General features: G+C 37.3%; 1 protein-coding gene across 1 annotated transcript in view; it reads left to right on the top strand.

Annotated features, from left to right (window-relative positions):
- The first annotated feature begins 3,627 nt into the window (after positions 1–3,627).
- Positions 3,628–26,720, top strand: part of MPPED2 (metallophosphoesterase domain containing 2) — a 422,875-nt gene continuing 399,782 nt past the window's right edge. Inside the window, exon 1 of the mRNA XM_053720397.1 lies at positions 3,628–3,760. The gene's annotated coding sequence lies outside the window, so the exon portion shown is untranslated. The remainder of the gene's footprint in view (positions 3,761–26,720) is intronic.

Genomic DNA, 26,720 nt, shown 5'->3' with positions numbered 1-26,720 from the left:
TGACCTATATGTCCCTCTCTGTGAACCTATTGACCGTCCTTATGCCTGACAACTACAATGATGGATGTACTTCAGTGGCTCTCCTTATTTGTGACCTCTAGTGAATGTTCTTGGTCATAACCTAAGTAGGTTTCCCTGTTTGGAACCCAAATGGCTGTCCCTATATTTAACAACAATGGATTTTCCTGCCTGTAACCTCAGATGCTGTTCTTGTCTCTAAACCCAGCGGTTGTCCCTATTTCTAACACCAGCGCTTGTCCCTCTCTGTGACCCCAGTGGCTATCCCAGTGATTGTTGCTATTTGTGGCCCCAGTGACAGTCTCCCTCTATGACCCAGGTAACTGTCCCTCAATCCCAGTGACTGTTCCTATTTGTGATCTCAGTGAATATTCTTTTGGCTGACCCCAAAGACCATCCTTGTCTGTCACTCCCATGGCTGTTCATGTCTGTAACCCCATGTAACTATAAATTTTTGCAACATTCTGTGACCTCATTGTATGCCCCTGTGTTGTGCTTGTCTTTAACTATAATGTCATCCCTCTCTGTGTGTCTCTCTAAAACCCCAGTGATTGTACCTGTGCCTGACCTAAGTGGCTTTCCCACTCTGTGACCGCAGGGGCTGCCCCTGTGTGACACTGTTGGCTGTACTGTTCTGTTACTCAAGTGGCTGTCACTATCTGTGAAACACAGTATCTGCCCAGACTGTGAACCCAAAGGCTGTCTCTGTTTGTGACTCCAGCTGTTGTCAGTTTTCCTGGTCTCAGTGGCTGTTATTGTCTGTGATTCCAATGGCTATCTCTCTGTGTAACCTAGTGGTCATCCCTCTCTGGGACCCCAGTGACTGTTCCTGTTTGTGACCCTAGTGGCTATCCCTCTCTGTAAATACAGGTTGCTGATACTATCTGTGACCGCAGTAGCTGATCCACAGGCAGCACTTGACAAGGGGAAGCACTTCAGTGACTCAGTCACTGTTAGACCCAGACCACTTCTGTCCTCTATCTCTGTCACAGGTTCCAGGCAGCATTACCTCATCATGCACAAAGACACAGGTCAGGGGCGGCCTTCAAGGCGGGACAAGTGCATTTGTTGCCTAACTTTCTTCCCACTTATTGTGCATTACAATGGGTTGCATGCAGGTAGTCAGGTTTGGTAAGGTCAATAACCAGGCTAGTAGGTTGATATGCTGGCTAATCAGTAATGTTACCCTTGGGGAGGTGCACAATATCTGGAGTCGGCACTGACTGTTCCTGATTCTAACCCTATGGCTATCCCTCTCTGTAAAAACAAGTTGCTGACATTGTCTGTGATCCCAGTAGCTGATCCACTTTGTGACCTCTTGGCTGTCCCTCTCTGTGACACAGGTGGCTGTCTCTGTCTGAGACCCCAATGGTTGTCCTTCACCATGGCTGTGTCTGTGATTTACTTATTTATTAATATTGTAGCTGTGCTCCTTTGTGACCAAGGGGCTGACTGCTTCCCTCTCTGTGACACCAATGACTGTCCATGTCTGTGACAACAGTGGCTATCTCTTTCTGCAACTCCAGTGACTGTGTCTTTCTATGACCCCAGTGGCTGCGTCTTTGTACAGCCCGTGACTGTTCCTATTTCTGACCAAGTGACAGTGTCTGTTCCTGTCTATAAACAAAGTCACTCTCCCTCTCTGATTGTCCCTCCCTGTGGGACAGGTAGCTTTTCCTATCTTTGACTCCAGTAGCTGTTTCTCACTATAAACCTGGATTGCTATATTTTTTGTCTGTCTCTCTCTCTTTCTCACTCTGACTCAGTGGATGTCACTATGTGATACAGATGGCTGTTCCTATATGTGACCCAGGTCTCTGTTCCTATCTAGGACTGCAGTGGCTGTCCCTGTCTGTGACCCAGTGAATGTCCCTCTCTGTGACCCAGGTGTTTGTTCATGTTGGTGACTCCAGTGGATGTCACTCTCTGTGACCAAAGTGTCTGTTCCTGTCTATGACCCCAGTAGCTGTCACCTTCTGTGACCCCAGTGTCAGTTACTGTCTGTGACCCCAGTATCTGTCCCTCTCTGTGACCCAGGTATTTGTTCATGTCTGTGACCCCACTATGTGTTACTCTCTGTGATCCAGGTGTCTGTTCCTGTCTGTGACCCCAGTGGCTGTCCCTCTCTGTAACTCAGGTGTTTTTTCATGTTGGTGACTCCAGTGGCTGTCACTGTCTGTGACCAAAGTGTCTGTTCCTGTCTATGACCCCAGTAGCTGTCACCTTCTGTGACCCCAGTGTCAGTTACTGTCTGTGACCCCAGTAGCTGTCCCTCGCTGTGACCCAGGTATTTGTTCATGTCTGTGACCCCACTAGGTGTTACTCTCTGTGATCCAGGTGTCTGTTCCTGTCTGTGACCCCAGTGGCTGACCCTCTCTTTGACCCAGGTGTCTGTTCCTGTATGTGTCCCCAGTAGCTGTAACTTTCTGTCACCCCAGTTGCTATCCTTCTCTGTGACCCAGGTGTCTGTTCCTGTCTATGACCCCAGTAGCTGTCACTCTCTGTAACTCCAGTGGCTGTCCCTCTCTGTGACCCAGGTGTCTGTTCCTGCCTGTGACCCCAGTAGCTGTTACTCTCTGTAAACCCAGTGGCTGTCCCTCTCTGTGATCCATGTGTCTGTTCCTGTCTGTGACCCCAGTGGCTGTCCCTCTCTGTGACCCAGGTGTCTGTTCCTGGCTGTATCCCCATTGGCTGTCACTTTCTGTGACCCAGTTGTCTGTTCCTGTCTGTGACTGTCCCTCTCTGTGACCCAGGTAACTGTTCCTGTCTGTGACCCCAGTAGCTGTCACTCTCTGTGACCCAGGAGTCTGTTCCTGTCTGTGACCCCAGTAGCTGTCACTCTCTGTGACCCAGGTGTCGGTTCCTGTCTGTGACCCCCAGTAGCTGTCACTCTCTTTGACCCCAGTAGCTGTCACTCTCTGTGACGCCAGTGGCTGTCACTCTCTGTGACCCCAGTGGATGTCACTCTCTGTGACCTAGGTGTCTGTTCCTGTCTGTGACCCCCAGTAGCTGTCATTCTCTGTGACCCCAGTGAATGTCCCACTCTGTGACCCAGGTGTCTGTTCCTGTCTGTGACACCCAGTAGCTGTAACTCTATGTGACCCCAGTAGCTGTCACTCTCTGTGACACCAGTGGCTGTCACTCTCTGTGACCCCAGTGGATGTCACTCTCTGTGACCCAGGTGTCTGTTCCTGTCTGTGACCCCGAGTAGCTGTCACCCTCTGTGACCCCAGTGAATGTCCCTCTCTGTGACCCAGGTGTCTGTTCCTGTCTGTGACCCCCAGTAGCTGTCACTCTCTGTGACCCCAGTGGATGTCCCTCTCTGTGACCCAGGTGTCTGTTCCTGTCTGTGACCCAGGTCCTGTCTGTGACCCAGGTATCTGTTCCTGTCTGTGACCCCCAGTAGCTGTAACTCTCTGTGACCCCAGTGGATGTCCCTCTCTGTGACAGAGGTGTCTGTTCCTGTCTGTGACCCCCAGTAGCTGTCACTCTGTGTGACCCCAGTGGCTGTCCCTTTCACTGCACTGCTCTGTCTCTCCTCAGATCGAGGCTGCTCTCATTCTTTCTCTCTGAGCCTTTTCATTTCCACTCTACACCAGCCGGGGGACCCTCAGGGTCGAAGGTTTCGCCCTGTCTGCACCGACCCCCACCTCCTGGCCGCACCTCTCGACCCCAACCCTCAGTTGACCGACTCCTGGCACAGCAGTGAGGAAGCTCGAGCACTCTGCACCCGGGGAGCGAGGTAATCAACCCTGATTAGCGAAGGGAGACACAATCAGCTGGGAAGCAAACACAAAGCCTGCGGGTTAGAGGTTCCGTGTCATGGCAAACAGCAGGGCAGCCTGGCACCCCTCAAAGCCCCGCACATGGGGGTGCTGCACTACTGCACCCAGCAATGCATGATTCCCTTTAATTAATTAGTGAGCGACATTATGTGCCCTTTACCCGCCCCCCCTCTTCTTCCTGCTCTTTCTCTCACATTCCTCCTCTGCCCTTTTATGCTTTTTGTGCTTTCAGGTACTGAGCAGGAATGTCCTCTTTATTTTATGCTATCTGCATGGAGGACTGGGGCATTGCAATGTCAGATCAGGCCAAGAGAGCAGAGTCTGGAGAGAGGGGGAGGCAGCAGGGTACAGAGTGCTGCTGCTGCTGCTGGATAATATTCCCAGGGACAAGTCTATTGTGATGGAGCTTGTGCAGTCATATCCAGACAGCTCACCCCCAGCTCAGCATACAGCGGGGCACAGGGCTATACAGAGGGGCCAGGAACAAGCCTCTAATGCAGGGCTCCCACATCACATTTCTGCAGCTCATCAGAGGCCTGAGCAGGGGGGAAACTGATTTATTTTATTATTCAAATCGTCCTTGATTGGAAAATCTGTGTTGTGGAAAACTTTTGCCATAAAAAAACAAGCTTTAATAAAATATTATACTGTTTGATTGTATATTATAAGGAGTGTGTTTGGATTAAAAAAGGTTGTTGTTAGAGATTGTTGTGTGGTTGTGCAGGGACAGGGTGAGATATAAGGGATGCTTATTCTTCCACACCTCCTGGCTTTAACCCCATAGATACCGAGGGAAATACATTTAATTTCCATTATTAAAGAAAACTGCTAAATATTTAGCATACACCTTTTGTAACAATATTTAGGGATTTTTTTTATGCCTTGATTAATCTATTATGTAACACAAGCTAAAAAACAATGCACATTCACAACTACCCACTGTTCCACTGTATTTTATTTTATTGTCAAATATTACAGCCATGCATGCTGTTAAAAAAAATAAAAAAGCATTCTTTTGGGGTTCCCTTCTGATATTCTTTCTATGTTAGTTCTGATTCTTTAGTATTCTAGTTTAAACTATTGTTCTAAACGTTTGTTTGGTCCTGCAGAAGATACAGCTGCAGTTAACCAAATTGACAAGATGTTTAAATAGCACCTGCTGTTTGCTAAATTCACCTGTATATTTATTTCCCCCTTTTTATTATATGCACCCCCCCCCCCCAATTCAGTATTGGTATACTGAAATCATGTATTTAACCCCTTCAGTGCAGATGTAAACTATAGTTGTCTTTCTGAAGCTTAATATATCACAGTGCAGTAGAGCCAGGAGTTGTGCCATGTCAGAGCCTTCGGTCACTTGATTCTAATCAATCAATCCTAGAATAAGAGAGAGAGAGAGTAAGGGAGGGAGGGGGAGAGACAGGGAGTGTGTCAGCCAGAGAGGAATGAATGCAGCCAGGGATACAGGAAAGGCAGAGAGGATCAGTCAGCAGGGGAATCTCATGCTGCTACAGAGAGGACCTCAACACAGCATCTAGCCCACCATGGACTCTCATAGGTAGCCTAATGATTCAACTCATCATGCATTTCATATACTTGGCAAACCCTGTTAACCATCCCACTTCTAGGATTTGCACCAATTCTAATGTTCCTTGCATGTACTTTAATAATATCACATGCACTGCAATTAGTAGAAGATTGCTGCTCCATACATGAAATAGTTAAAAATAAATCTATACTTATACCCTAGGAGTAAACAGTGAGAGTAGCTTAAAATACAATTTATAGTACTCTAGTTGCATGTAGTACATGGTTGATAGATTGTTATTAATTATAGTCTAATTTGTTTGTAAAAAAAAAAAAAAGTATATATATGTTTGTTTGATTTAATCAAGATCAATATTTGTATGGAGTATTTGATATTTGTATCTGCTGAACAACAGGGAGTTATTATATAATTGGTAATATTCTAGTTTTCTGTTTTAGGAGTTATCACTGTATGAAAAACTTGACATTGTTTGTGGCATGCCTGGTTTGTGTTTGACAATAGTGCTGGTACTTTAATTTAAGCAGAGAAATACCATTATTTGCATGAGATCATATTTTATTACTAGTGTGCCATACTATTTATACTGTGCATATTACATTTTGAATTAGGTAAATATATATATATATATATATAGAAAAGTAACATGTATTGCATGTGTTAAATTCCTTTGTTCTAATACCTGCATAAAGAAATGGTAAGATTATTTAACCAAATTTCAGTGGTTATAAGACATGGTACAGATATAATGTTCTGAATAGGACAATTTACCTTGTTAGAATCTGTTTTTTTTCTGATGGTGGTTTAATTTTCAGATACTGTTATGTGTGTTATGGTGGTTCAATTATTGGATGGGAAAATTGCAGCATGGAATTGAACATCTCTGCCAAAGAATATGCAGTTAGTGTTTCCCAGATACACAATTATAGTACTGTACATATGATGCCCACATTTTGCTACAGCATAAATTGGTTCATGGACTTTTACAAATGCTAGGAGATTAATACTAGTTTGATTAAAACCCATATTTTAAGTGTATGGTTTATTAAATTGGCTGATTCTCTTTGAATTCTCATTTGGAGTCTGTGTTCCGCAACTGCAATAGTTTCTAAAACAGATATTATTTTGTAGAAAAAATACCTTAAAGGGGGGAATTAATTAATAACTAAAATTTGATTTTTCTATGTTATAATAGTACATTTGAGTAGAGTTTTATTTTTTTTAAAAAAAAGTCAAGGTATGTAATCACATTATTCTTTTTGTATATATTTTATATTTATAGAGAATAGGTATATTGTGCACATTTGTTTAATTTTGCATAAATCTAATTAAATTGATATTATATAAGGGGTACCTTACTGCACATCAAGTTTTAAAGTTGCCTGGGTGCTCTCGTTAGTAAATATAAGTAAAATATAGGCACTCATAGGTATTACAACATTAATTCAATACTAATCACACTCACATACATGTTAATTAATTATTGGCATCCTTATTATTTACATTTAGCATTTTAAAGTGCCACAATATTACATAGCTTTGAGGACTTTATCATTGGGGTATACAGTACATTTACTCGACAATGTTTCAAAATAAAGCAATATGAGTAGAGCCCTGTTGCTCACAATCTATATACAAAGAGAAAGAAATGATCTTATTAGATCTGTGCAGGGCTTGACAATTCATGGTTTCTAGTTATGAACCTCTTCTAAAATTGTACCACTGGCTCCTTTTATTTATTTATTTAGATAATTATTCATATATACATATATAATCCCTTGCATGGTCATAAAATATGAATGGGAATATATGCACCAATTCCTGTATGTTCTAGCTTGATCCTGAGATCACATATATATATATATATATATATATATATATATATATATATATATATATATTCCTTATTGAAAATGTATTCATATTTGACATTTTTTATATTGTCTAGGAAAATACTAAAACTAATTTAAAAAAAACAAAACTTTTATTAGGTTGAACAAACACTTGTGAGAGAGGCACAACCAAGAACAATAAATCTGTATCTGTACCTGTAGTTCTGATTATCACAGGATGCCTTTTTGTATACTCATGTGTTGCAGGTCCTGTTGCTCATGGATGTGTATATTTTTAAATGTACTAATTAAATATTCAGTTGAAATTGTTCTTATTACACTGTGCTTTCATTTTCAGTTTACAAATATTCTCAGTGATATTTGAGTAAACACTTTACCTTACAAACTATTAAAAAAAAAATCTCATGCCTGACTAAATTCTTCCAAGTTTGTGTTTACGCACGTGGTTCATTCTACCTCTTTTTCTGTCCTGTGTTTATGCGACAGAATGGCATCAGTATGCAATTGTTACTATTGCAATGAACTGTGGGCTTGTATTTGTAAATTAGCATTGCTTTGAACAGTGTAACATTGTAAGGCAGGTGTTTGCTTATGCAAAATGACAATTGTGAGGGAAATTAAGGAACAGCTGTAAATGGGCTACAACTGGCATTTTTGGTTCTCATATTTGCTGTACCTTATTCACAAGTATAGTGCAGTTAGAAAAAATACTTATGTTAAGCTGAATTCTACTCACTATTTTTTTACTGTATAAAACCTCCCAATCATTTCTAAGAAATATAGCACACAGTCATTTTTAACCCTCTGCCTGCCATAGTGGTCTACAACAATTTTTACTTAGAGAAAAGGAGGCTAATGCAGAATAAGGTAATATTTTGGTATTGTGGTTTTCTTCCCTCATAAGGGAGCAATAGTTTTAGTAATTATTAAATCTTATTTTGATTTGGCATCAAAGATTTATCTTTTCGCTTACAATGAATGTGTCAATAAAATATTTATAACATTTGAGCGATTCCAGTTGATGTTATTAACTGTTATCAACATGATAATGTATAGTGATTATACTTATATATGTAATATTCTGCATGTGTCTGTATAAACATGCTTACGGGTTTGCTAAATATGTGTGAGTCTGGCTACAAAATATGCTTTGTGGCTTGTGAATTTGAAATTAATTTGCGTACCCCTGGTTTAAAATAGGTAGGCATTTATTCTTCCTGTAATCATTTGCAAATTTACTCAGAATATTATTAGATACATTCCCTGCAACCCTCTCCTGAGTACAAAGATCTGCAGTGATCTGGAATGACTTGAGGTGCGTGTAGGCCTCAGTAGTTCTGTCCGGTCTTGTCATGTACAGTTCTAATCACATGTCAGATGGTAAACAAAAGCCTACTGTCCTGCACTGCATGTCATGTGACAGTAGTAAAATATCTTACTTTATTTTGATAACTAATTAAATGCTTTTTCTAAAAATATGGAGATCCATCTTTGTATATTATTTAGGACACATTGTAAAAAATATATTCCCCTTTCTAGTAGGGTGAGAGATGAATACATATTGTATATCATTCTGCAGGTTTTAACCTCCTTCTTCATCTAGAGATATCTTCAACCTGAATTTTTTTTTTCATTTGTATTTGTATTTTTACTAAGAATCAATTTCAATATGCATCCTTATTAATGTACCCAGCACTACTGAATTTGTTGCTACTTTATAAACAAGTAATAGCTATCTTTTAGTGAACACATATATATATATATATATATATATATATATGTATATGCGTGTGTATATATATATATATATATATATATATATGTGTGTGTGTATATCCACAGAATGCACTCTCTGGGGCCTTAATGCTCCAGTTTCCGCGCGTTTCTTCAGGCTCGCCGCAAACAGTAGTTATGAAGCAGCAGCGGTCTAAAGACCGCTGCTCCATAACTTGTCCGCTGCCTCTGAGGCTGCGGTATTCAATCTGATTGACACCCCCTGCTAGCGGCCGATTGGCCGTGAATCTGCAGGGGGCGGCATTGCACCAGCAGTTCACCAGAACTGCTTGTGCAATGATAAATGCTGACAGCATATGCTGTCGGCATTTATCGATGTGCGGCGGACATGATACTCTACATCGTATCATGTCCGCTAGCACTTTGGTAAATTGGACCCTCTGGTTTTACAGTGATTAAACAATTTTATTGTGAATGTCAAATGTGTATGTGTATGTTTGTGTGTGTATATATATATATATATATATATACACACACAGAGAGAGAGAGAGAGAGAGAGAGAGAGAGAGACATCCTTGTCCTCCACTTTACAAAAAAGTAATAATAATCTTTTAATTAACTATATATATATATATATATATATATATATATATATATATATATATATATATAGTGTTAATTAAAATATTATTATTACTTATTTGTAAAGTGGAGGACAAGGATGTCTCTCTCACTCCCTCACTCTCTATATCTCTATCACTCTCTCTCTATCTCGTTAAAAGGTTATTATAATCACCTACTTGTAAAGTGAAGGAGGAGACTGGCTATCTATCTGTCTGTCTGTCTGTCTATCTATCTATCTATCTATCTATCTATCTATCTATCTATCTATATCTATCTATCTATCTATCTATCATGACAAAGTTTACCTAACATTTTATATAGTATATGGTAGAACCAATTAATTATTTATTTAATTTTACTGTAAATGTTTGAAAATTCATGTTTATTAATAGACAAAAGCACAAAATGAATGCCAAATGTGTATATATGAAAATGTGTATTGATATAAAAAATACAAAGCAAATATTTTCTACATTAAAATAATTTAAATGTTAGAATCCCTAAACAAAACCAAACAATACTATTTGTTAAGACATGCATATGTTATTATAAATATATTTTATCTGTGACTATCTGAAGTTCAAATGATTACTATTAGCTGTTCAACATTATCTTCATCCAGCTATTTCATCAATGTAATAATATTAATAGTATAGTTTTATGATACAAAAAGTATTTACCTGTGCAGACATAATTAAGTAAAACATAAGGAAATAATCTTCAATAGTATATTAACATGAATTTATACATCCTTTTAGAAAAAAAAAAAACAACAACTTTTTTTTGTTCAATTTTATTTCGGATGCCTTCAATAGTATTTATTTTTATTTATTTTTAATAAATGCAGGATTACAAAAACTTGCTAAACCACATTGAAAAAGACTTTACAAATGTTCATAATACTCACAGTCTGTTTTATCATCAGAAAGTTCATAAACATTGCTTCAGCACGTGTGACCCTTGGTGACTTTTCTAGCAAATTTGACGACCCTTCTGTTTTTATTGATGTTTCTGTCTTGCATGCTGGTTTACTGATTTGGGATGCTTTGTGTCATATATTTCTTTGTACTAGAGCTTTTGCAGCATATGAGTATCCACATTGCATTGAGGTTGTAAAATAATAAAAAAAAACTGGCCAGTGCTTTACCATCTGTCATGCAATGACCAGTTGTTGAGAATTAACCATGTAAAAGTCATTAATCAGAATATTTGTATTTTCGATTTAAACATGAAGATGGAAAATTTATATTAAGTTTGGAAGCCAGCCAGTATTATAAGTAGCCAACTATGTATTTTAACAGCCAGAGAAGGGGCATATAATTTGATATATGTAACACAATTTGAAAAGGTTGCTTCTGTGATCTGTCAGTCTGTGACTTAAAGGGACATTAAACCACTTGAGATTGTACTATGAAATATTTAAAGGACCGTTAAATGCCGTAGTACTGCATAGTCGACAAATACATAATAAAAAAAACAATGCAAAATCACTTAGCCTAAATTTCAAACGAGTAGTTGATTTTTCTGATAAATTTCAATGTTAGTTCCATTTACCTTCCACCTGCATCATGTGACAACTATCAGCCAATCACAACATTTATATACATATATATTCAGTGAATTCTCACACACGCTCAGTAGGAAATTATGTGCCTCAGAAAGTGTGCATATAAAAGATTGCACACATTTAGATAATGCATGTGAATTGGAAAGTTGTTTAAAATATTTGCAATATACTTTCATTATTTATGTTGTTTCCTTGCACTGTAATTGAACTCTAAAAATGGCGGGCTTTTCAATTTCCTTTAGATGTGGTAGTGTACACTGTCATTGGTTGCAGACTCTAGTGAGCCATTTATAACTGTCCTTAATTGGTCTCAGCAGAAAAGGAAATCTTGGTTAATGGCTAAGCACATTTTGCTTTATGGACACTACAATTTTACACTTATTTTTTTCAATATTTAAACAACTAATATAAAGCTTAAAAAACATCTGTACATTATTCTCAGGCTAAATCCTTGCTTTGAATATTTTAGTCTATCTAGCATTTTTTGGTTTTTAATAATCCCTTTAAGAATGAAGTAATATGATGTATAACATGGTGTCCTAAATAGTCAAATCATAAAAGATTTTGTTATTGACATTGTTGCAACTTTATGAGAATATTTGTGCAGAGATTAAAGTATAATCTTAATGTTTGAGTTTCTCTGATCCATAATAAAAGAACATTTTATTCTATGTAATCAGAATGCACGCTGTTAAAAATGAAACCAGGCTTTGACGTCCTCCTCTCTTAACCCTTTTGCTGCCAACAGAGAGCCAAATTGCAATATGCTAGAGCCCGCTCTCTGCAAGCTAAGAAGTGATATAAAAAGTTAATTCTCTTCCCGCAAAAAAACAACTATCAAATAATTACAGCAGATATAACCTTTTCATCACATCTGCCTTGGAAATCAGTCAATTGTCAACTGGTCAGTCTTTACTCAAATGAATATTAGTGGTTTTGTCTGTTCTACAGATTTTGGAGAGCTGATAGTAATTTTTATTTAGAAATAGCTGGGTTGCTGTGATCAGATCTGTCCAGTTGCCAGACTTAATTATCATGATTATATTATTATTATTATTTTTATTATTATTATTATTATTATTAATAATAATAATAATACATTGTTAAACTTATTTTTTTTTACTTTTATTTAAATTGCTTCCATCAACAAATTTTAAATAATAGTAAATATTTTTATTTCTGACCATTTTAATTATTTTTTGGTGTTGGCAGGGTGAATGTTTTTTTTTTTTTTTCATTCACAAATAATTTAGCTTCAAAATAAAGTAGTGATTTTGCATTGCCAGTCTTTATTTAAAGATATTTGGGAAACCATAGTGCACTACAGGACCTGGTTTTATGCAGTGAATAAAATAAAGAAAACCTTAATGTGCTTTTTATTTCTAATTTGTATTTTAAATTCTGCCATAATTCTTCACCTTCCCCCCCTTACATATTTTTTAAGCTGTCAAATGGTCCATCAAAATGTGAAATCTGAAGTAAATGACTTTATAAATCTAATCATTCTGATTATTATCCAGTTCACAGAAGGCTGGCACGCACATGAATAAAAACATTTGACCTTTTGTGAAACTCGTAATTGAAACGATCACCGTTGAGCTTATCTTTTATGTCTCAATATCTGTAATTAGAGCTGTGTGTGTGTGTATAGACTAAAATGAAAATGGAAGGTACCTAAGACAAACTGGAGAAAGCATAATATTGTTTGTTTGTTTTTTGCCGCAGTCAGCCCTAAAATGCCAGCCCTGCTCTAAACAAACAAAATAAATAAATAAGAAAAAAAAATACTATTCTCTTGTACATATTTTTAAAAAATTGTCTATTAAATAAAATAATTAAATTAATAAAATGTGGCTTTAAATATGCATAACGTGGCACATTTGTAACAGTGTCCTCAATTACGTTAATCCAGAAAGTGCACCATAGATTATTATGTGATTAAGGAAAAAAATAAATGACATTGAATTTTGTGCAGTTGTTATGGTTTAAATAACATTTTTTTCTAAAGCCTTTTTTTCTTTCCTTGGTTGAATCTGTTGAATTTTTTTTACTCACTTTACCCAGATTTATATTGGAGTAATATCAGGGGAAAAAAGCATACAGTTCAATTGTACTTGACATGTCATAGATATAAAGACATGTTAAATAACATAATAAGCTTCCAGTGCCTGCAGGGTCTGAACATAATCCGCTATTTTATAGAACATTTCCTTTTAAGTTTATGCAAGTTTATCTGTGAATATCACAGAGAAACTGACAAATGCCATTATAATGATATGCAGTAGCACTGACATCAGACCCATTTGTAATAATGATAAATTCTTTGCCAAGCACTTTTCTTACAAAAATGGCTCAAAGAACTTTACATTTTCATAATCAATGTCAATGCTAAATACCTTTTGCCCTTTAGAATGTAAGGAGTGAGGAGCAATGTCTGGTAACTGGGACAGTATCGTACAGAATTGGTTGTTGATTTATTGACTAGTCTCCTCATTAGAGGTGATAAGGACAAACTGTAAAGTTATTCAAGAATAACTGGGATATGCACAAGGCTATTCTAAGAGTTAACTAAGCTTAAACTTAAAGGGAAATGAAACCCCAATTTTTTCTTTCATGATTCAAATAGAGCATGCAATTTTAAACAACTTTCTAATTGACTTCTATTATCAATTTTTCTTTGATCTCTTGGTATCTTTTTTTGAAAAGCAGGGACCTATGCTTAGGAGTCGGCCCATTTCTGGTGCACTAGATAACAGCACTATTTCCTGCCATTTAGTGCTACAGATGCCTACCTAGGTATCTCTTCAACACAGACTATCATTTGAACAAAGCAAATTTGATAATAGAAGTAAATTGGTAACTTTTTTTTTTAAATGGTTTGTTCTGTCTGGATCCAAAAAAGACACATTTTGGATTTCATATTAAAAAAGGAATATGGGCAAACTCGATGGGCGATTTGGTTTTTATCTGCTATCAAAAAACATTTTTCTTTGTCATCATATAAGATTCAAAATACTTCTCGATTAAAGGGACATTGTGGTTGTAAATGCTATATACTGAAAAAGAGTCAGTGTTTAAAAATAACTAATACTTTAAATGAAAACGTTAATTAAAAACAGATCACTTTTGTAAATACATCTTTTTGCGTGACTAATACTTTTTTTCTTTCACGGTTCAGACAGAGAATACAATTTTTAAAAAAGTTTCAATTTACTTTTGTTATTAAATTGACTTTTTTTTTTTCTCTTTAGTATCCTTTATTAAAAATCATACCAATAGGTAGTGTGTACATTTCTGGAGCAATATATGTCTTAACAATGTTATATGTTGTGTAAATACTGCCACTATCTCGTGCTCAAAAGTTAGTAACATTTTGTAAAACATTCTTGCAAAGCATTCTTGTAAAACTGCTGCCATATAGTGCTCTTGACACCTGCTTGCTACCTACCTACCTAGGTATGCTCCTCACCAACTAATGTGATGAAAATGAAGTACAATTGATAATATAATTAAATTAGAAACTTTTTTTTTTTTAATTGTACAGTCTGTCTCAATCATGAAAGTAATATGTGTGATTCTATTTCCTTTGAAGAATCAACTGCCACAGCATTTTTATGGAATAGAAACAAACCTCTACAAACCTGTCAAGAAAACATTATTCAACACTTATTATGAGTACAATGTCCTTTTAATAGGAAGCATAAAGGACAGGACTGAGATGTCCAGGTCAGGAAGGGTTTATTTTAATTCCCTAATTAGTTAGATCATGGAATGTTTGCATTCCTGTCCCTAGCTAACTATGGGACTGATCACTTGGGTTTTATGCAGCTAAGACTTTCTGAACGTCAGAGTATGTTTTTTTTTTTTGCCCCCTAGTGATCATAATCACAAATTGCCAATAATACCCCTCAAGCTCAAAACCCTTATCTCCCGAAACTACACAACATCCCTATTTGTCTTGTTTATCTCCTGATTTTGTATTGAAAAAATATGTAAATAAAAGACAAACCATAATGATGTTCATTAATCCATATTAACAGAGTTTAGTGCTAATAGGTGGCATGTGCAATTAACACCTTAGAGATATGTGTTTTGTCTCTCTCTAAGGAATTCAAACAGGGCCATTATAGGTATAGCGGTCATGTGTGTTTGTTTAATTATTACTTTTTGCTTATTTTTTTATCAGTGTAAAATTTCTTCTATTCATCTTTTAACTTTAATTGATTAAGTAGGTTTTGCTTGTATTTGTTCGTTGATGTTGCTGCGTGATGTCATCTAATATGGCGGGTAAAGTCAGTTCTGCGCATTGGCAAAACCACTGTTACATCTGATAGTATTTTGTGGTAACCAGTAATGAGTTAGTGTTTATCAGGTTCTTTTACCTTCACAGTTCTTTCAATGTGTGAAAAATAGTCCTGAAAATTTGTAGATAATTATAGAGAATTTGGATTGTGATCAGTAGAAACAGCACTGGCTTTATGCTAAAGGGACAGTCTACAATATAATTTTTATTGTTTAAAATATAGATTATCCCTTTATGACCCATTCCCCAGTTTTGCATAACCAACACGGTTATATTAATATACTTTTTACCTCTGTGATTACCTTGTATCTAAGCATCTTCTGACAGCCCCTGATCACATGACTTTGTATTTATTATCTTGTGAGTTGCATTTAGTACTGTGTTGTGCTAACTCTTAAATAACTCCTCGGGCTGTCTTAAGTGGCTTAAGAAATTAGAGGTTTAAATGTTATAAAGTATATAAATATAACAATGTTGGTTGTGCAAAGCTGAGGAATGGGTAGTAAAGGTGTTATCTATCTTTTTAAACAATAAAAATTTTGGTGTAGACTGTCCCTTTAAAGGGACACTGAACCCAAAAAATTATTTTGTGATTCAGATAGAGCATTACATTTTAAGCAACTTTCTAATTGACTCCTATTATCAAATTTTCTTCACTCTTTTGGTATCTTTATTTGAAATGCAAGAATGTAAGTTTAGATGCCGGCCCATTTTTGGTGAACAACCTGGGTTGTTCTTTCTGATTGGTGGATAAATTCATCCACCAATAAAAAAATGCTGTCCAGAGTTCTAAACCAAAAAAAAAAAAAAGCTTAGATGCCTTCTTTTTCAAATAAAGATAGCAAGAGAACAAAGAACATTTGATAATAGCAGTAAATTAGAAAGTTTCTTTAAATTGCATGCTCTATCTGAATCACGAAATAAAAAAAATGTGGGTTCAGTGTACCTTTATGTATAGAAATACAAATAAATAATAAATATTGGCTGATTGTGATCACATCAGCATTGAAAATGGCTCATGATTAGCTGCTGTTAAGATACAAATAATTATCAAATGATAGATTGTTATCAACAGCTATGTGTTTAAGCTCTTTTCAGTAAAGTCTTTCTAAGCAGCCAAACAGGAAACCACAACCCACCAATCAGCTGAGTTTTCCTGCTCAAGAGTTGCTGTGCTTAGGCTGTCAAAGCATAACGTCACCTGTGTTTAACACCATTGCAGGGGGGTTAATGCAGTTAGCTTGAGTCAATAAGGCACAAATTCCCCTTTAATAATCTTATACCATCATTCTATGTCAGTGGTGCTGTGTAGCTATGTATTTGGAAGTGATATATAGAGGCAGTTGCGATGGCTCCATTAGTATATCATATTTATTTATTTATTTGTAAAGTGCCACCTTGTTCCATAGCTGTGGGTAGATGAACAGAGTCACTCAATTTTTCTGATTCTTGGTAAAAATAAATAAATACAGATATATAAATCTGTATGCAAAAATTATGTGAGGGGGTCTTCAGATGGTTCCAAGTGCTTTATCACAACTATATTCTTACAGTTGAGAAACCATGATTAGAGCATACCTGAAAACCACCCTAAAATTTTGATTATTAAGAAGTATGAACCCCTCTATTTAAGCATGGTTTAATCCAAAGAAACTGATAATATGCTTATGATTGGCAAACATAAGTACCTCTCCCTTATACAGGGTTCCTTTGTGACTAGCTGGCATTTATCCAGTCTTGGAGCCCCTCCTCCTGTAGTAGTGAAGCTGGGTACATATATAGAACTGAAATCTCACAGGAAATAGCATAATAGTAATTTATCAAACAAGGAAGCATGTCTGTAGAATATGTAAAGGTTCTGTTCACAGAGAACTGTGTATGGAACATACTAACAGTCAGTGCTCATCCATGTGTTCTTTTTTATCAACGTGTCTAACAATATATTGTTGACTTCATTGACCTTTTAAAGAGACAGTTTATCCCCTTTAATTTGTTCCCAATGATCCATTTTAACTGCTAGAGTGCATTAAAGGGACAGTCTATTCCAGAATTTTTATTGTTTAAAAAGATAGATAATCCCTTTATTACCCATTACCCAGTTTTGTGTAACCAATACTGTTATTTTAACATCGATTACCTTGTATCTAAGTCTCTGCAGACTGCCCCCTTATTTTAGTTATTTTGTCAGACTTGTATTTTAGCCAATTAGTGCTGACTCCTAGGTAATTCCACGTGCGTGAGCACAATATTATCTTATGGCACACATGAACTAACACCCTCTAGCTGTGAAAAACTGTCAAAATGCCCTCACATAAGAGGCAGCCTCCAAGGGCTTAGAAATTAGCATATGAGCCTACCTAGGTTTTTCTTTCAACTAAGAATATCAATAGAATAAAGCAAATTTGATGTTAAAAGTAAATTGGAAATTTGTTTAAAATGATATGCCCTATCTGAATCATGAAAGTTTAATTTTGACTAGACTGTCCGTTTAAATTGTTTACAAATAGCTCCTTTGCCTTTATATCAGCATTTAAAATATGTGATTTAATTTGTGGTATCCCTACCTATACTAAAAGTTTCTGTACCTAAGTATAGGCGATTGACAAACTATCGGCTAGATTACGAGTTTTGCGTTATGAGTAAAAAAGCAGCGTTATGGGTTATAACGCTGCTTTGTCACTACCGCTGCTATTACGAGTCTTGTAGGTACAGCTGTACAGCAAACTTTTTTGGCCTTAACGCTTTTTTCAATGGGACTTCCATAGCGCCGATATTATAAGCTTTTTCTGGGAGGCCAAAAAGTGAGCGGTACAGCCTATCCCGCAAGATTCGTAACGAATTCTAAAGTCAGTAGTTATGAGTTTGACACTACAAAGCTGTAGCATAAACTCATAACTAAAGTGCTAAAAAGTATACTAACACCCATAAACTACCTATTAACCCCTAAACCGAGGCCCTCCCGCATAGTAAACACTAAAATAAAATTATTAACCCCATATCTGCCGCTCCCGACATCGCCACCACTATATTAAACATATTAACCCCTAAACCGCCACACTCCCACCTCGCAAACACTAGTTAAATATTATTAACCCCTAATCTGCCTCCCCAATGTCGCCGCCACTATACTAAAGTTATTAACCCCTAAACCTAACCCTAACACCCCCTAACTTAAATATAATTAAAATAAATCTAAATAAAACCTACTATTAATAACTAAATAATTCCTATTTAAAACTAAATACCTGTAAAATAAACCCTAAGCTAGCTACAATATTACTAATAGTTACATTGTATCTAGCTTAGGGTTTATTTTTATTTTACAGGCAAGTTTGTATTTATTTGAACTAGGTAGAATAGTTATTAAATAGTTATTAACTATTTGCTAACTACTTAGTTAAAATAAATACAAATTTACCTGTAAAATAAAACCTAACCTCTCTTACACTAACACCTAACCTTACACTACAATTAAATAAATTAAATTAATTAAATACAATTACCTAAATTACAAAAAAACAAAACACTAAATTACACAAAATAAAAAAAGAAATGAACAGATATTTAAACTAATTACACCTAATCTAATAGCCCTATCAAAATAATAAAGCCCCCCAAAATAAAAAAACCCTAGCCTACAATAAACTACCAATAGCCCTTAAAACGGCCTTTTGTGGGGCATTGCCGCAAAGAAATCAGCTCTTTTACCTGTAAAAAAATACAAACACCACCCAACAGTAAAACCCACCACCCACACAACCAACCCCCCAAATTAAAAACCTAACCATAAAAACTCAAGCTCCCAAATTGCCCTGAAAAGGGCATTTGGATGGGCATTGCCCTTAAAAGGGCATTTAGCTCTTTTTCAATTGCCCAAATCCTAATCTAAAAGTAAAACCCACCCAATAAACCCTTAAAAAAAACCTAACACTAACCCCTGAAGATCCACTTACAGTTTTGAAGAGCCGACATCCATCCTCAATGAAGAGGAGAAGTCCTCAGCGAAGCCGGGAGAAGTCTTCATCCAAGCTGGCAGAAGTGGTCCTCCAGACGGGCAGAAGTCTTCATCCAGACGGCATCTTCTATCTTCATCCATCCGGCGCGGAGCGGCTCCATCTTCAAGACATCCGGCACGGAGCATCCTCTTCTTCCGGCGACTAAAGACGAATGAAGGTTCCTTTAAATGACATAATCCAAGATGGCGTCCCTTTAATTATGATTGGCTGATAGAATTCTATCAGCCAATCGGAATTAAAGGTGAAAAAATCCTATTGGCTGATGCAATCAGCAATAGAATTGAGCTAAAATCCTATTGGCTGATCCAATCAGCCAATAGGATTGAGCTTGCATTCTATTGGCTGCTTTAATTCCGATTGGCTGATAGAATTCTATCAGCCAATCAGAATTAAAGGGACGCCATCTTGGATGACATCGTTTAAAGGAACCTTCATTCGTCGTTAGTCGTTGGAAGAAGGTTAGTGTTAGGTTTTTTAAGGGTTTATTGGGTGGGTTTTAGTTTTAGATTAGGGTTTGGGCAATTGAAAAAGATCTAAATGCCCTTTTAAGGGTAATGCCCATCCAAATGCCCATTTCAGGGCAATGGGGAGCTTAGGTTTTTTTAGTTAGGTTTTTATTTAGGGGGTTGGTTGTGTGGGTGGTGGGTTTTACTGTTGGGGGGTGTTTGTATTTTTTTTACAGGTAAAATAGCTGATTTCTTTGGGGCAACGCCCAACAAAAAGCCCTTTTAAGGGCTATTGGTAGTTTAGGCTAGGGTTTTTTTATTTTGGGGGTCTTTTTTTATTTTGATAGGGTTATTAGATTAGGTGTAATTAGTTTAAATATCTGATACATTTTTTTTAATTTTGTGTAATTTAGTGTTTTGTTTTTTTGTAATTTAGGTAATTGTATTTAATTAATTTAATGTATTTAATTGTAGTGTAATGTTAGGTGTTAGTGTAAGACAGGTTAGGTTTTATTTTACAGGTAAATTTGTATTTATTTTAGCTAGGTAGTTAATACAAACTTGCCAGTGAAATAAAAATAAACCCTAAGCTAGCTACAATGTAACTATTAGTTATATTGTAGCTAGCTTAGGGTTTATTTTACAGGTAAGTATTTCTTTTTAAATAGGAATTATTTAGGTAATGATAGTAATTTTTATTTAGATTTTTTTTAATTATATTTAAGTTAGGGGGTGTTAGGGTTAGACTTAGGTTTAGGGGTTTATAACTTTAGTATAGTGGCGGCGACGTTGGGGGCCGCCGATTAGGGGTTAATAAATGTAGGTAGGTGGCGGCGATGTTAGGGGTGGCAGATTATGGGTTAATAATATTTAACTAGTGTTTGCGATGCGGGAGTGCGGCAGATTAGGGGTTAATAAGTATAATGTAGGTGTCGGCAATGTTGGGGGAAGCAGATTAGGGGTTAATAAGTATAATGTAGGTGGTGGCGATGTCCAGAGTGGCAGATTAGGGGTTAATAAGTATAATGTAGGTGTCGGGTGGCAGATTAGGGGTTAAGAAGTGTAAGATTAGGGGTGTTTTCACTCGGGGTTCATGTTAGGGTGTTAGGTGTAAACATAAATTTATTTTCCCCATAGGAATCAATGGGGCTGCGTTACGGAGCTTTACGCTGCTTTATTGCAGGTGTTAGGCTTTTTTTCAGTCAGCTCTCCCCACTGATGTCTATGGGGAAATCGTGCACGAGCACGTACAAACAGCTCACCGCTGACTTAAGCAGCGCTGGTATTGGAGTGCGGTATGGAGCTCAATTTTGCTCTACGCTCACTTCTTGCCTTTAAACGTCGGGTTTATAAAAACCTGTAATACCATCGCTGTAGGAAAGTGAGTGGTGACAATAACGTGCAAGTTAGCACCGCACCCCTCATACCGCAAAACTCGTAATCTAGCCGTAAGTTAACACAGCCAGCAGAAGAAATTTCACTTCCAGTAGGGTGTGGGAGAGAGAATTTTCTAAAATGTTCATTTTCAATTGTCCTTTCTAAGTATTGTATAGAGACAGAGATAAGAAAGCGATGCATTTGAGTGATAAGATAAGGCTATCGGATCACTCTGCATGCTTAGCCTATTTTGATGGGCTGTAATTTCAAAGAACAAATCCAGCAAGTTCATTTACAAAAAAAAACCCCTTAAAGGATCAATTTCTCATACATTTTATACTATGCAACTGGTATTGGGGACACGTTAATGGAAAATTATTTTACAGTGCACTGTCTCTTTAAGTGAATAAGAATGAATTCATGAATTATTCATTTAACATGATTTGGATAAGAACAATTCTGAACCCCAGTACTGATACAAAGTGACATATTTATTTAAACAAATTAAAACTTGACAGCATGGGATCTGGCACATATCGTATACGTGCAAGCTAGTTTTGACACATTTTGACCATAATATAATGGAAAATGAAAGTCAAAATAAAATTTTCCTGGTTCAGAACAATCTAAAATGTACTTTGTATTCTTGATATTTTTTGTTGAAAATCATACCTAGGTAAGCTCAGGAGCAGCAATGCGCTACTGGTGGCTTTGCACTTTTGCTTCTTATCATTGGCTGGCTCAATGTGGTCAGCTAACTCCCAGTAGTGCATTGCTGCTGTGGAGCTGGCTTTATCTTTGTGTTTAACCTCATTTGCCGGTTAGTTACATGCGAGCAATAGTGCAATATTAAAATGCTCTATCACATTAGATCATTTTCTTTTTACACTTTTATGTTCCTTGAACTTTAATAATATTAAATTATGTTAGTTGTGTTTGTGTAACTGACGTAACAAATGAGTAGTTCTTCAGTGTAAAACATCAATCACAATAAAGGAAACAAAGACAATAAATAAGCTAACAAAATTAAGAAATGAAATAGGATTCACAAGCTTAAAGGACACGCAAGTCAAAATTAAACTTTCATGATTCAGATAGAGCATACAATTTTAAACAACTTTCCAATTTAATCCAATTTAATCCCACAGACTTTTTATATTTATACTTTTTGAGTCACCAGCTCCTACTGAGCGTGTGCAAGAATTCACATAATATACATATATGCATTTGTGATTGGCTGGTGTCTGTCACATGACATAGGAGGAGTGAAAATAAGTGCTACTACTCATTTGAAGTTTAGACTAAGTGCTATTGCATTGTCTTGTTATCATGCTTTTGTTCATTATGCAAATCTTCTGTATTTGCTGGTCCTTTAAAGGGACATTATACACTAGATTGAGAGATGATTCATTTATATAGCCCATACATTGTTTGAAATGTATAGTTTTGCTTATTTTTAAATAACATTGCTCTGATTTTCAGACTCCTAACCAAGGCCCAAAGTTTTAGGAGAATACTGATGTATACCTACTCCAGCTTGCTCCTGTTTGTGTAAAGAGTCTTTTCATATGTAAAGGAAGGGGGAGGGTCTCCTATTTCCCAATTGCAGTGGGTGTTCCAGTAACCTTTTTCACAGAGCTAAACTGGGAGCCAGAGGCGTAACTAGAAACCTCAGGGCCCCGGTGCAAGAATCTATAAAGGACCCCCTCCAAAAAAATGTGGTTTTTGTACATTTTTTTTTTTTTGCTACCTGTAGCATGGGGGATATACATTGCAAGAATTGTGATTGGCTAGACTCTAGGGAGGCAGGAAATGGGCGTGAAAATGACAACCAATACTACCAAGGGGAGATGTCTGCAAGTTGTCCTTGGCGACAAGTGGTTTTTATTTTGGCTGTTTCAGGTTTAATATGAAGCCAGGTTATGGTAGTGATGTGATTTGGAGAATTGTGGTGAAGATGTCACTAGAGTGACAGATTGTGAATGCATTTAACTTAATGTTTGGGAATGTGTTGAACTTGGTTTTTCCAACAAGGGATCCAAAAATTCAGTATAAAACCTTTTAAAAAAACTTACTTAGAAATCCCTAGTTTTGCACTGTTGATGAGGTTAGGCTGGGACACCCATTAAAACAAGCTGAGAAAGCAGGAAGAGCAGACCCCTCTCCCTCCACCCCTGCTTATGAAAAGACCCATTGCAGAAATAGTAGCAAGCAAGAATCTGTAGACTTCAGTCTACATCTGATACTTTGGGGCTCGGTTAGGAGTCTGAAAATCAGCAGAGTACAGATGTTGTGAGGGGGCGGAAGGGCCACCTTTGTGTCATTCCCTCTGCTTTTCAGTAGTTTCCCTCCTGCAGCTCAGCACTGTTTACAGTTTGTTCTGGTCTTGTATTGCCCGGAGGATTAGCTCTATTGGTAGGCAATAGTGGCAGCAGGAAATCTGAATATCAGTAGCAAGCGTGCATGGTATTAATGAGAGATTAGTGCCGTTAACCCACTCACTGCCAACAGCTGCGTCTCATTAACACATGATGGTGTCAGGTGCACCTGAGCTACTCAGAAACACTTCCAGTTCCAATAACCTATGCGGCTGTCAGCAGCAATGTGTATGTTTTATATAATCTCAGTATATAGCCCCAGTGACAGCTATACCTCAGTATATAGCCCCAGTGACAGTTATATCTCAGTATATAGCCCCAGTGACAGCTGTACCTCAGTATATAGCCCAAGTGACAGTTATACCTCAGTATATAGCCCCAATGACAGCTGTACCTCAGTATGTAGCCCAAGTGACAGTTATACCTCAGTATATAGCCCCAGTGACAATAATACCTCAGTATATAGCCCCAGTGACAGTAATATGTCAGTATATAGCCCCAGTGACAGCTGTACCTCAGTATATAGCCCCAGTGACAGTTATACCTCAGTATATAGCCCCAGTGACAGTAATATCTCAGTATATAGCCCTAGTGACAGTTATACCTCAGGATATAGCCCCAGTGACAGTTATACCTCAGTATATACCCCAGTGACAGTTATACCTCAGTATATAGCACGAGTGACAGTTATTTCTCAGTATATAACCCCAGTGACAGTTATACCTCAGTATATAGCCCCAGTGAGAGTTATACCTCAGTAAATAGCCCAGTTAGAGTTATACCTCAGTAAATAGCCCCGTGAGAGTTATATCTCAGTATATAGCCCCAGTGACAGTAAAACTTCGATATATAACCCCAGTGACAGTAATACCTCAGTATATATCCCCAGTGACAGTTATATACCTCAGTAAATAGCCCCGTGAGAGTTATATCTCAGTATAGCCCCAGTGACAGTAATACTTCGATATATAACCCCAGTGACAGTAATACCTCAGTATATATCCCCAGTGACAGTAATACCTCTGTCTATAGCCCCAGTGACAGTTATACTGTCCTCAGTATATATCCCCAGTGACAGTTATATATCTCAGTATATAACCCCAGTGCCAGGTATACCTCAGTATATAACCCCGCAGTGACAGTAATACCTCTGTATATAGCCCCAGAGTGGGTTATACCTCAGTATTAGCTTAGCAGTGCAATACCTAGATATTAAATAATACCTTGATGATTGATCGTGTTCTGGTAGATTTGGTCTCCCGGAATTCCCGCAGCGCCTTGTGATCAAAGTGCTGCCCCTGCCCATGTATGATCTACATCTGCTTCAGGAAGGCAAGGTGGATTTGCCACTTTCCCCGGCACCAAGCAACATAATGCGGACCAGACGAGCCCGCTCACTGCTCTCCTCTCCCGGGCCAGCAGCGCATGCATCTCTTGGCTCCGCCTGCAGGCCTGCCATCCCGCTCCTTGTCTCAGCTCCCCCTGAGGCATAACCCATAGTGATAAAAATGGCGGGAGGAATTTAAATTGTAACGTCACGGTCGTCAGTAAACTGTTCGTGACAGAGGCGGAGCACAACAACATCATTGCTATTCCAATACAGTAGCAGACGCAGCGCTCATATTAAACATCTCCTGCCCGGCCTGGAAGGAAAGTTAGGAAACAAAAATAAATAAATAAAATAATTTAAAAAAAATTAACAAAACACAACATGAAGTTGGGCCCCCCTGTAGGAGGGACCTCCTGGGCCCTGTTGCAGTTGCGACGGCTGCATCACCGGTAGTTCCGCTCCTGCTGGGAGCTTCTAAGTAAGTTTTTAAATTATTTTATACTGGATATTTAGATCAGTATCTGTGCATATTATTTATTATAGTAGTGTCTATTACATGCAGTTATATAAAAATTGGTGTTTACTATCCCTTTAACTCAGAATCTATTTAAAATAACAATTTTGATACATGGGGTCAGTGGGTGCTGTGTAGAATGCACTTAGAATCCAACATAATCTTGGCATTATAGCACTACGGGCCAAGCTGTGACACTACTGAACCTCGACCTGTACCGCTTAATACTCAAATTATAAAGACTTTGTATAACGCAATTTGGGACATATTTGCTAATTGCTCTTAACACAGTGTACTTATACTGATACAGCATAAAGGCCGACATATATGTGAAAACAGTGCAGGCCCAGCTGTACTAGGTAGAATAGTTATTAAATAGTTATTAACTATTTGCTAACTACCTAGTTAAAATAAATACAAATTTACCTGTAAAATAAAACCTAACCTCTCTTACACTAACACCTAACCTTACACTACAATTAAATAAATTAAATTAATTAAATACAATTACCTAAATTACAAAAAAACAAAACACTAAATTACACAAAATAAAAAAAGAAATGAACAGATATTTAAACTAATTACACCTAATCTAATAGCCCTATCAAAATAATAAAGCCCCCCAAAATAAAAAAACCCTAGCCTACAATAAACTACCAATAGCCCTTAAAACGGCCTTTTGTGGGGCATTGCCACAAAGAAATCAGCTCTTTTACCTGTAAAAAAATACAAACACCACCCAACAGTAAAACCCACCACCCACACAACCAACCCCCCAAATTAAAAACCTAACCATAAAAACTCAAGCTCCCAAATTGCCCTGAAAAGGGCATTTGGATGGGCATTGCCCTTAAAAGGGCATTTAGCTCTTTTTCAATTGCCCAAATCCTAATCTAAAAGTAAAACCCACCCAATAAACCCTTAAAAAAAACCTAACACTAACCCCTGAAGATCCACTTACAGTTTTGAAGAGCCGACATCCATCCTCAATGAAGAGGAGAAGTCCTCAGCGAAGCCGGGAGAAGTCTTCATCCAAGCTGGCAGAAGTGGTCCTCCAGACAGGCAGAAGTCTTCATCCAGACGGCATCTTCTATCTTCATCCATCCGGCGCGGAGCGGCTCCATCTTCAAGACATCCGGCATGGAGCATCCTCTTCTTCCGACGACTAAAGACGAATGAAGGTTCCTTTAAATGACATAATCCAAGATGGCGTCCCTTTAATTACGATT

Source organism: Bombina bombina, chromosome 7 (genome assembly GCF_027579735.1).
Source record: "Bombina bombina isolate aBomBom1 chromosome 7, aBomBom1.pri, whole genome shotgun sequence".
Lineage (NCBI taxonomy): Eukaryota > Metazoa > Chordata > Amphibia > Anura > Bombinatoridae > Bombina > Bombina bombina.
Note: the sequence above shows the minus strand (reverse complement) of the source record. Positions and strands in the feature narration are given on the sequence as shown.